Here is an 11911-nt window from a genome sequence, read left to right as displayed (position 1 = left end):
TTTTGTTTGCATGGTGAGGGTTCATTTGCTGCTAAAACGAGGCATTCAGTGTTGTTTCAGATCTGCACCATTATCTGCTTTGGCAACATGTCTAGCTCAGTTTTTAATTCTCGTGACTCCAAGCTGCACGTTTTACAGAAGATCTGCACCAGTGACAAAAATGAAACAGCATTATCCTGATGGCGTGATGAAAAGTATTACAGCTTTAAATACTAGAGGGGGGGAAGCATTTAATTATGAATACTTTCCAATAGTCCAACACTTATTTCTTTGTATTTTGCTTCAAAGCAGTCAGAGTTGTTTTTTTCCAACACAAGGGATGAACCAGTGTTGTGTCTACACACAACATCTTAGTAAAGAAATTCAGTTAAAATGACATTTTATCACTGGGCACTTTCTTATAAGCAACCTGTCACAAAAGCACATTTATTTAGCTGAATCTATGCCAATGATAACACAGTTTGACAGGCATAAAGTATAATTTTTGCACCAACAAGGTGATTCCCTAAAAGCTGCAAACTTAGTGTGCAGTCTATACAAGTGAACAAGTGAAAGACAAAAGAAGAGGCAGACCTGAAGAAACCCAACCTGCAGCAAAGGAACAGTCTCTGAAAGTCATGTCCTTAAGAAATAAAATAAAGAAATTCATTAGGACTAAGTGTGTGTACCAGACTTCATATTAGTCCATGTCGTTTCACTGGCAACAAGAAACATCAGTCTCACGGTAGCGCTACAGAAAAAAGTCAGAGAATTAGAAGGAATCATTGGGGAACTTCATTTAATCAGGAAATCTCGGTACAGACCAACAGAATAAATTGCTGGACAGGCAAGTAAACCAACACACTAAATTAAACCGCCTGTAAGACTACATGAATGGGTCTAGAAAAAGCTGAATTTACCACTGTGCCAGATGTGCACGTCCAAATCCCCAGAGCCATTTGTAGCACAGAAATGAGCCAGCTGTTGTGGTGTGGTGGGTCAGCACTGGATTGTGCTGATTCTGATACCACACAGCTGCCAGAGAGTGAAACACATAATAACACTGTCGGGTTACGCTCTCCATCAGTCACGGCAGTGTTAAGATGCCCTTGAGGAAATGTGAAGTTCCCAGTAGACAGGCGGTGTCCGCTGTGGATGGATGGAGAGTGCTGAGAACAGATACATACGTAACTCAGATTTAACAACAGGGAGCAAACATGTGCTGTGTAAACAGGAGCTCTGCTGTTTGGTTAGTGTGCCAGCTATTGGATCACTTCTGAAATACGCAGGATTTTGTTAACCATCCAAAAAAAAAACCCCACACTACAGCTGCTTCAACATCTGCTTCCAGGGTGAACATTACTGTCACCGGGGCGATCGTGGTCAAGAGTTGGTCTTGTAATCAGAAGGTTGTCGGTTCGAGCCCCGGCTCCGACAGTCTCGGTCGTTGTGTCCTTGGGCAAGACACTTCACCCGTTGCCTACTGGTGGTGGTCAGAGGGCCCGGTGGCGCCAGTGTCCGTCAGTGCGCCCCAGGGCAGCTGTGGCTACAATGCAGCTGCCATCACCAGTGCGTGTGTGTGAAGGATGACTGGATGTAGTGTGACGCGCTTTGGGCTCCATAGGGACTGAGTAAAGCGCTATACAGTCCATTTACCCAGCTGCCCAATCGCTTTCAGCTGCAGCTTCCTCTTCCTGAATGAGGTCACTGATTGGCTGCAGGCCAAATAAATTATCTCTACTTCCAACCAAATATACCTGTGTGGCTGGCATTTTGCACTCAGGGCTCATATTACAGTTGAATTCTATAGATGTTGTGCACTATAAGCAATAACTTGTACTTTTTAATGTGTTATTAAACAATATTCATGATCCATGAGATGAAGGACTTTATACAAAAGAAGAATCGATAACATCTCAGTGCTCAATCCTCTAAAAACATGTTCAGTCTAATATTTACAAATGATGTCACCTGACATCTTACCTGCGCAGTATCACTGCGATACTACCATCCTGTGAAAATCTCACTATACTATTTCTCAGCATCGTCTTTAGTTCATTTCAGAGTTGTTATCCCTCCATGTGAATGAAGGCTCTTTGCATCTTTCTGAGAAGCTCTAATGGGAACAACAGAGTCACAGCAACTAGAGCGACGCAGCAGCGACATGCTGGCACACTCAGACTTCCAGCCGGAACTACAATCTTCTGTGCAGGTATTCAGTCAAGGTCAGTTTCAAAGCTGGCCAAGCTTATGTGACACGACTGGATGCGTTTGGGAAGATTGTCTCGCCATCTTTGCGGTTTTTGCAGGTTTGTAACTCTGAAGCTATCAAGTGCAGTGGTTAAGTCTTTTTACTTGGGAAGCAAATGGTTGCTAGTTTGATTCCAGTTGGAGGAAAAGCATGTGACATAGAAACAAACTAGTTGTTTGACATTCAACCTGATAGGTTTGTAGCTTGAACCTATTCGCTGGAATGTTGAGGACAATATAATTACACAGCAAGCAAGACCCGAAGTAGGCAAAGTTCTTCTTGTTACTCATGCATGAGGGAGACCTGCCTGGAGCCAAGTGTCGTTCCACCACTTGACCTCCATCAGACTCTCAGCCAGGTTCCCCATAGCACTCCTTTTATTGTGGTTACATGAATATGCATAGGGTCATTAACATATAGCATCTTACATAGGTGTACATGTGAACAAAGAATACTGTGTGTGTGTGTGTGGGGGGGGGGGGGGGGGTACTGCTGATCAAAGGGTCATATAACATGAAAGCACAAAAGCAAACATCCTTGGTCAGGAAGAGGGTAGTCTCCCCCTCACCCTAGATGGTTCACCCTAGATAACACGGTGAGGAAGTCCAGCAGTTCATCTAAACAAAAAGCACTTAGACTAGAACAGACGTAGCTACGTTAATCCTACCGTAAAATAATAAGACAAAGTACGGCCTCTCTCGTGCTCCCAGAGTGCTCTCTAATGCACACAAAGTTTGCAGACTATTAAGGATCAAACCTCTACCAATCTACAATTAATTATAAAACTCTAAGCATATATAAGTAGATATTTTTAAGCATAAATGACAATCAACAATACAAAACCTAACACAACCAACTGTGAAAATCTGTCACCATTGACGTTTTTAGGGTTTAGTTTCTGCTGTATTTATCACCAGAAGGCTTTTTATACAAGCGTGTTGTTGTTGTTGAAGAGAGGGGGTCATGGACGTGTTATTGGCTGTCATCGCTGACAGGTGGCACTGGGAGATGACCACACCGTCGCTGTGTCAGCCTGTGAAACACACACCGGGCATGCAGCCAGCTCTGATGGGATTTACACAAGAGGAGAAGAAAACCCGCTGCTGACTAATCCTCGGGGAGCTAAATGTAATCATTTTTTGTCACACAGGTTGGACATGAAATGATCTGTGTTGAACTTGGCACAAATGTTACTTGTTTTTGTTTTTCTAAATCCAACTCAAAACACAAATTGCTGGCTTATATTATTATGTCATAAGAATGCATGTAAAAACCCACAATCACTTTATCATCATTATTTTTAAAGTATATTTTTAGCTGATATTTCTTTCTCTGTTTTTGCCCGGAAATCAACAGGAAACAGGCTGAGATCAAACCAGCTGCAAATCCAGCTGTGGCCTGCAGATGTTACCTGAGGTGTACAGAAGGACGGTGAAATGAGCGGTGCATGTGCATCAGCACTAAGAGTTGGAAGCTGCGTGTCATTTAGGTAGTAGTTGGTAGCCTGCAGCAGTTAACTGCCTGATTGTGGATGCTGTCTCGTACCTCATTTCTTCATATCGCCGGTCCCTTCGTTCTGAAGGTGTCGGGTTTCTGTTCATCGCTGTGAGCAGGCAAGTAAGACAGGAAGCAGAGGGAGGGAGATATCAGACAGGGATGACTAACTGCTCATTGGTACTAACAGGACACTTTCACGTGTGAGCCAACCTGTTTGTCACAGTGGCGCAAAACTGCAATGACAAGATGTTCAGCACGTTTAACGGTGGGATCTCACTGGAGCTGACAAAAATGATTAAGAAATGAGAAAAAGACTTACCAAAGGGAGCCTGCTGAGATGTTTCATGCTGCTGTAGCCTGGTTTGTAATATAGTCATCGTAGAAAAACAGATGAAATAATTAAAAGCACACCCTTTGGCAGTTTTTTTTATTATATCTTTATTGAAAAAAGGACTTGTTACAATAAAGTGCGTTAATATTATTTAGTCCTTTTGTTTTACATTCAGTAACGAAAAGTGAACTCGGTGGCTTGACAGTGTATACATAATGCAGCATGTTTAACTTATTTACATAAAGTACATTCAATACATATTATGGAGGGTTGACCTGACATTGTACAATACATGGGAGATACACCAATTCAGGGCTGGTCTCACCTAAATTCAGGGCGGATGGGGGACACAGAGCTAATCCATTATTCCATATTTTGTAGAATTGGTCTTTTAGAATTTTTAAAAAGAATGTCAATGTTTCCATTTTCCATATTTCAAAAACCGCATCAAACCAATCCTCAAGTGTTGGCGGAGTTGGATTTGCCACTTTCCGGTTATTGATTTTTTGCTTGCCGCTAATAGGGCTTGTAAGAGCTTTGTGTTCGGACCAAGCCAGCAACCAGGCCCAAGTACAAATTTACAAAATTAATATCAAATTTTATCTTAAAAACCTTAAAAACCTGGGATATTGCAATGTTTGTTAAAATAATCCCGCATTTGAAGAAACCTGAAGAAATCTACTTGTCTTAGGCCATTTCTTATTTGTAAAGATTGGAAACTCTGAAGTGTCCATTTATGTGTGAAGGGATGTTGTTGGTCCACTTTCTATCCAGGACTGAAATCTTTTATCACTTTCATTTGGTTTAAAATCTGTGTCATAAGCACACCATCTAAATTCTTTTAGTATTCGTTCACTACCACATATTTTAATCAATTTATTCCATATTTCTAGAGTGTGGCTTATCCATGTTCCTTTACCTTCTAAACCGTCTGCCAATTTTTTATCCGCAATTGAGGCTTGTAGTTGAAATTTCCCCTTGTGGGCCTGATAAAGGTATATCAAATCAAAAATTTAGGGGTTGTATTGAATTCTATGGATTTCCACTTAGCTTTCAAATTAGGGTTACACCATTGCAGCAGGGGGATGACCTGAGATGCATAATAATAGTATTGTAAACATGGGAGCACTGCCCCACCTTTTGCCTTGCTTAACTGTAAAATACTAAATTTAATTCTTGGTTTTTCCCCTGCTAAATAAAGCGCGAAATCCATTTGTCCCATTCCCCAAACTGTGTTTGACTTACTTCAACAGGCTAAATAAATAAATTCTAAATAAATAGAGGAGTCTTGGGAGTACGTTCATTTTCACTGCTGATATCCTTGAATTTAAATTTAAGAATCAATCAATCTGAATCGGATTTTATGGCCTGTGACAAGGGACCATAATTTACTTGTGATAGATTAGAAATATTCTTAGTTAGAATTATTCCCAAGTATTCAAGTGTTTCAGCTTCCCAATTTATATTATAATTATCTCGTAAATTGTTAAATGCTGTATAGTTTAGTGTCATTACCTGTGTACCTGTGTTTAGTTTATAACCAGACACTTCTCCAAAGTCGGATAGAGAGGACATCAACTCCTCAAATGATTCTTCAGGTTCCCTCAAAAAGACCAAAACATCATCTGCAAACATTGCAACTTTTTGTTCTTCACCGGCGGTACCTTTAATTTTAGTATTGTTTCTCATAAACTGACCAAGAGGCTCAATATAGAGTGCAAATAAAAGTGGTGAGACCGGACAGCCCTGCCTGGTCCCTCTTTCTAGAGTAAGTGATTCAGATAGATCTCCATTGACTTTCACCCAAGCCCTTGGTTTATCATAGAGGGATTGTATTATTGAGATCAATTTATTGTGAAAACCAAAAGTCTTTAATACCCTGTAAAGAAAAAGCCATCTGACTGAGTCAAAGGCTTTCTCAGCGTCCAGTCCCACCAACACTGCCCACACCCCACCTCTGTTTATTTGTTCCATAACATGTAGGGAACAATGTTGTCCACTGTTTGCCTGTCGGATGAAACCACACTGATCCAGGTGTATTTTGTAAATTTTTTTGAGTCTCCGTGCCAAAATTGCTGTAAATAGTTTATAATCCAAATTTAATACACTAATCGGTCAATAACTGCTACATGCTGTCCTATCTTTACCCTCTTTGGGAATGATGGAGATAACTGGACAGGAGTAGTGGGTTTGGAGAGAGTTCCATGCTTTTAGGATGGAACTCTCTCCAAACATCAATTATCCCCAATTCCTCCATCAATTGATTTGATTTTTTTGTAAGAGCATCTGAGCTAATAGATGCTCCAGACACATCTAGTTTAGGGTTCAATCTCATATTGAAATCACCTCCACAGATTACCAGGCCTTGTGAATTCACCATTAAATCAAATATTTGTTTATATACTGTCCAGTTGCTTCCTGGAGGAATATACACATTTATAAAAGTCATTTCCAGACCTTCAATTTTGCCCGTAATTTTTATAAACCTTCGCTCCCCATCCTGTAGTTCTGATATGTGTTCATAATTAATTGTATTTGAAATAAGTATAGCAACTCCTCTCCTAGGGCCTCCCTTATATGAAGACGAAAATATGTTTTTAAAACCGTGTCTTCTCAGTGTATCATGTTCTGATTGACTCAGGTGGGTCTCCTGGAGGAACCTGTGCCTTTTCCCTTTTTAATTTAGACAAAATCTTACTTCTTTTGACCGGATTTAGAACTTCATTTACATTAAAGGATATTAATTCAATAGGTTCTCCCTGCATTCATACCTTGCAATTCCCCCCTTTCTCCCGCACTTCATATAAGCTGCTGCCTCGTAAACACAGTAAAACAAAAATTGCCACCAACAAAAAATAAATTGCGAAAACTTAACACTCACACAGCCCTCTTACTGACCTGCAGCAAGTCCAAGGGAAAGCCTCCAACCCAAAATGAGTTGCAGGGCCCTCTACTGCTTTGGCCGTTTTTAGAGATTTTACATATGATTAGAAAAATGACCTCGTCCTTGCCAGGATGAACAGCAGCATGGTGTATTTATTGTACAGTGTCACTATTTGTTTAACTGAGGCAAAAACAGAAGCAGTGTGTGAAGAACCAAGTTCATCCCATGATCCACCTTTAGCAGCATGTATGACTTCATTAGTCTTTCACATTGTTGTGGAGGAATTTGGTTTCACTCTTCTTTACACCTTTGCTTCATCATCGAGGTTTGTAGGCATTCATTTATGCGCAGCCTCTTAATTTCCCACCGTAGCTTTTTAACCAGATTGTAAGTCGGAAAGATGGCCTCACATTTGACTCGGTGTTACTCAGCGTAACTGTATCCCAAAATATACAGTTGGGTTCATGGTTGGCTCAGTAACTGCAAGGCCCCCAAGTCCTGTGGCTGCTAAACCAGCCAAATCACCTGGGATGACGTGTTTGTATGCTGTGCTGTGCAGCACAGCCAGATCTCTGCACTTTGGTCTCATCTGTCCCAGAAGCATCGTTACAGAAGTCATGTGGTCTGTTTAGATGCAACTTTGTAAAGCTAAGCTGTGCTGCTGTGTTCAGAGAAGAGGTTCTCTCCTGGAAAAACTTGCAAACAAACCATACTCGCTTAGTCTTTATCTTTAATATTTAAATGCTAAATGAGCCCCGTAGAGTCTGACATGGAGCTCTTGGGTATTCTGAAGATTCTGGGACTATATCACGGTCTGACCTCGTGCTGGAACAACAGCAGGAAGACTGGCAACAGCCACCAATGTTTCCCACTCGTAAATAATCTTCTGATGGTTTGGAAAGGGTCATATAATCCTTCCTGGTCTCAGAGACAGCAACAGTCGCTTCTTTACAGTCATTATTGATGTCTTTCCTCCTTGGTTGCGTTAGCACACGTTGACTACTCCAGATCAAATACTGTGAAAACCTCTGCTGTTACAGGGGTGCCACACAGTTTTTGAAGTTTCGGTTCATTTTCATTAAATAAAAAATGTGCAGTTCAATTTAGACATTTTAGTAAGTGGAACATGGTGACATTAGACATTTTCTGTTGGGAGCCTTTTGTTGCTAGAAGCAGGTTTATTATATTATATATAAATATTCTGGACACAAACACATTTTGTACTTTTTTGCTGCTTTTGTGTGGATCTACATAGCGACTCCCTGCTGAGAAACATCACACAACAAACTTTTGATAAGTTCGTTAAGTTAGTAAGTCACTCCCTATGACTATTAGCTGCTTTTGAAAAGCACATAATATGTTGTAGATTACTTGTTACCCCTTTAAAACTGCAACAATTTAAGTAATTTTTCCGTTACTTTAAAGTAAATGTATTTCTTTTCTTCATTTCTGGGAATGAATCCAGATCAATGGAAACATCTACATGCTGTAGATGTTTCCATTGATCTGACATTAGATCGATGTGGACACTGAGCTCATTTTTACTCCTGGTTAATGCGTTTTACTCTCAGCAGTGGCCTTCAGGGACTTACCTGATTCAAGAAGAAAGATTTCGGTGAATTTCCAGGACTCAAAGGAGCTCTTGACTGACGTCACAGCCAGTGACTAGCAGTGTTGGTCAAGTTAATTGAAAAAAGTAATCAGTAACTAATTACTGATTACTTCCCCAAAAAAGTAATCCTGTTACTTTACTGATTACTTATTTTCAAAAGTAATTAATTACTTAGTTACTTAGTTACGTTTTAAAAACACGATTTACAACCTGAATAGGTGATAAAGTGATAGATCTTTCAGCCCAATTCTACTTTTTCTGCATAATCCATCATACAAAATGTAATCAAATGGAAAAGTCTCTTTTTAAAACTTGTTTTATTAGTTTTAATCTTTTAACTTTATGCATCAAGCAAAAATTTTATTCTATGCACCATTCTCTGAGTTGAATAAATTAGTTTAACATTTAAACCTATTTTCTGCACATTCCAGCACATAAAACAAAATGTTTTTTGTGTGTTTACACTCAGTCTTTCAATGCAAGTAAAACACAGCAGAACATAAATAAAGTCAAAGACTCAGCGGTCCTGTTGCTCTATTTTCACCTGTAAAGCAGGAGTGGGGCAGGCGGAGGTTTACCCTGGTGCAGGTGTGCAGCGGTCAGTGGAAGAATCCGCAAGTTTCTCTGTGAGTTTCCCATTACGTCGTAGCTACTCGGTGCTTGTTGGAAGTTTAGGGATTTTTTCGCTGTAAAAAGAAGTTTTCTTCCCACGCACAGCGGACACTAATGTTTTTGTCACTTTTTATGGAATCAAACTCAAAGTAAGGTCAGTACTTCCACGCTTTAAACGCTGCACGCTCATACTCTCTCTGCACTCGATATGTGATCCATTGTTGATCTGCACACAGCTGTTGTCACGAATGTCGCACTCGCTTACGTCACTGTCATGAGACATTCTCGCAAAAAAATCACGGTTTTAGTAACGCAGTAATGCAGTGTTCCTACGGGAAAGTAACGGTAATCTAATTACCGTTTTTGCAATAGTAATCCATTACTTTACTCGTTACTCGAAAAAAGTAATCAGATTACAGTAACGCGTTACAAGTAACGCGTTACTGTAATCTGCCCATCTCTGGTGACTAGTGCTAATAACAAAAAGCATGGACTTACTGGCAAATGAGGAGGAGCACAAATCAAATTCAACCCAGGCTTGGAGTCTATGCTGTGATGGGCTGAGAGGCCAGGTACACCTTAGAAAGGTGAGCAGTCTATTGCAGGGCTAACACACAGACGCTCACAGCCATTCATGCAGCCAGTTAACACAACATACAACTTACATGTCTTTGGACTGTGTGAGGAAGCACTCGCGCCCACATCAGCACGGGAAAAGCATCAAACCCCACGGTAAGGCTGACAGTTTCAAACCAGGAGTCTTCTTGTTGTGAGTCATTTTCATGGTGCCAGAGGTTGGTCCCAATAAATTGTTTGGAAATAATAAAGACAATCGTAGATTCTGAATTGATGCAAAGCAACAGGAACAAAATAAACTGACACATTTAAACCTTTGGTGGGGGGGGGGGGTCACTAACTGTAACTACAGACTTTCAGCATTTACTTCATCTTTTCACAGTTTTTTAATGTAACTAGTTGCTCCCAAACACAAGACGTGTGAATAGTCATTACAACATCATGAGTTTTACAATCAGCAGTTCCCAGTGTTTCAAATTAGCTGGAAAACTCTGAATGTTGTTCTAATTGTGCTTTTGAAACAGCGCACTTAATCTGCGCTTTAACTGCAGCGTCGTTTGAGGCAGTGATTTGCTTATCTCAGTGCAATATGCTGAAAGGTTGGTGTTGATGAAGAGCCACCGAAGGTCAGCAGGATATTAATGTAGTGTGCTAATCTAGAGATTTATTCATACAGCTTTATTACCGAAGATACCAACGGCTGCACTGGAAACTTTGTTACTGACTAATTTATCATATAGCAGAGTGGCCGCTGTCTCAGCTGGAACAGACTTGCTGCTTTCATACAGATGCAGGTACACAACCTTGTTTTCTTTATTATATTCAGGAGAATTCAAAGCCTGCCAAAGTTAGGAATGGTTAGAAATGGACTAAACCTAATTTTTTTAGCCGTTATCTTTCAAGTCCAACAGCTAAAAATTGTTTTTATCATCACTGAAAAGGGAGGTGTCACTTAATTAGCCTTTAGGAAGTGTAAGCTGAGTGCTAACTGGTATGTAGCTAGTCTCCACTTCCATAAACTGCAGTGAATCTCTGTGATATTGCCCATCCAGCAGTCGCAGCTATCATGCATGTGTCATGAATTATTGAAGTGAATCAGTTGCCAGGAGCCTTATTTCATGAAGATGAGCTTCACCTGAAGTCATGGCTGATGGCAGCCTGCTGCAGCTGCTCATCTGCAGCTATGGTGCACAGCGTATGACGGCATAAATATGGAACAGAGGAAGGTTTACAGTAGCTGAAACCTCAAAAGGAAAAGCAAGAATTTCTATCTGACTTTATTCCCATTGAGCATTCAACACTGAATGCTGGGACTGTATCAGCAACTGGAGCTCTATTTCCCCACTCCATCAGGTCTATAGCCTCCATTCCTCAGTTATCCCCTGACTGTAAACAGCTAATCCCATTTAAGGTCAAAAGGGAACTGAGTCCATTCCAAGGTGAGAGGTGAGTACACTAGACCACCATATCAAGGAACTGCCACATCTTTCTTTGGATGCCTAACGTTAACCAGTGAGAACATGATCTTACTGTATGTACAATTTACCAAAAAATACATACTCATGTAGAAAACAAGCGCTTTTCGATGACACTGCAAAGCCCTTTGTAATCCAGTTTCCATTTATACTCAAAACCATTATGGTCTTCTAATTGTACATGTTTTTTCCCAAACTGTTCGCCTCTGGCATTACTTGAAGGGGACGCTTAATAAAATCCAAATAATCAATACTGCTACAGTGACCTTGCCACAGACAGTAAAGTACACCGATAAAAGAGGAGGCACTGAGGGGTCAACGCTGTTTGAAGGCACTCACAGCTCGGTGGGCCAGTGAATGCAACCTGCTTTTATCGGCCACCAGACAACCAGATGCAGCAAACACAGACAGCTGGATTTGCATCCTAGACACCCTAACAATCAGCGGGCAGCCGTATCAAAGCGCTGCAGACCCCTTGATCTACTTTTTATGTTCAGCAAGAAAATGCGTTTACTGATACATATAAATAGTTCTCCATGTGATCATTTCTAGTGCGATTAATCTGGAGTAGCTCGGCGGACAAACAAGTGTGTGTTTGCATTTCTGTGTACGCTTCTGCTCATCTGAGGGAATATTTGAGAAACATAAATTATAAATCCCATGCCATGCACAAATAACCGTGGTAATGAAGCTG

The sequence above is a fragment of the Rhamphochromis longiceps genome, linkage group LG23, assembly GCF_057381845.1.
Source record: "Rhamphochromis longiceps isolate RC_006_pf linkage group LG23, R_longiceps_female_GT1.1, whole genome shotgun sequence".
Classification (NCBI taxonomy): Eukaryota; Metazoa; Chordata; class Actinopteri; order Cichliformes; family Cichlidae; genus Rhamphochromis; species Rhamphochromis longiceps.
Note: the sequence above shows the minus strand (reverse complement) of the source record.